General features: G+C 68.7%; 1 protein-coding gene across 1 annotated transcript in view; it reads left to right on the top strand.

Moving 5' to 3' along the window:
• SHANK2 (SH3 and multiple ankyrin repeat domains 2) overlaps positions 1–453 on the top strand; it is a 22,457-nt gene that overhangs the window by 19,539 nt on the left and 2,465 nt on the right. The window lies entirely within an intron of this gene.

Below are 453 nucleotides of genomic sequence, written 5' to 3' on the forward strand. Positions count from 1 at the left end.
GCTCGGACGCAGGTGCCTTCTGAGTGCAGGGGCCCAGGGCCCACAGAGGCCTGTGTCCCAGCCCCCACCTGGCCCGGGGATGGCAGCTGCAGGCTTGGCAAGAACAGAGCCCACCTGGTGGCATGGAGGTCTGTCCTAGACAGAGGGGAGGAGGGGAGACTGGTCCCAGATGTAGGGGAGCCCGGCAGAGGGGGAGGAGGAGGAGGGGGAGGAGGAGACAGAATAGCCCCCCCTCCCCCCTCACATGGCCCTCGGCTCCGTCCCGGGTCGGAGCCTACTTCCCTCCTCTGCCTGGTGCCTCCCGCTCAAGGATCTTACTCCCCTCGCTGTCCACTTGCCCGTGTGGCCGCCTCGCTGGTGGTGAGGGACGGCTGCCTGGGATGAGGGGTCTGTGTGTTGGGGTGCGGGGTCCTGCGGTGCTGGCTGTGGGCTGGGTTCTGCCCCGAGACCCTG

Source organism: Myotis brandtii, unplaced genomic scaffold (assembly GCF_000412655.1).
Source record: "Myotis brandtii unplaced genomic scaffold, ASM41265v1 scaffold1236, whole genome shotgun sequence".
Taxonomy (NCBI): domain Eukaryota; kingdom Metazoa; phylum Chordata; class Mammalia; order Chiroptera; family Vespertilionidae; genus Myotis; species Myotis brandtii.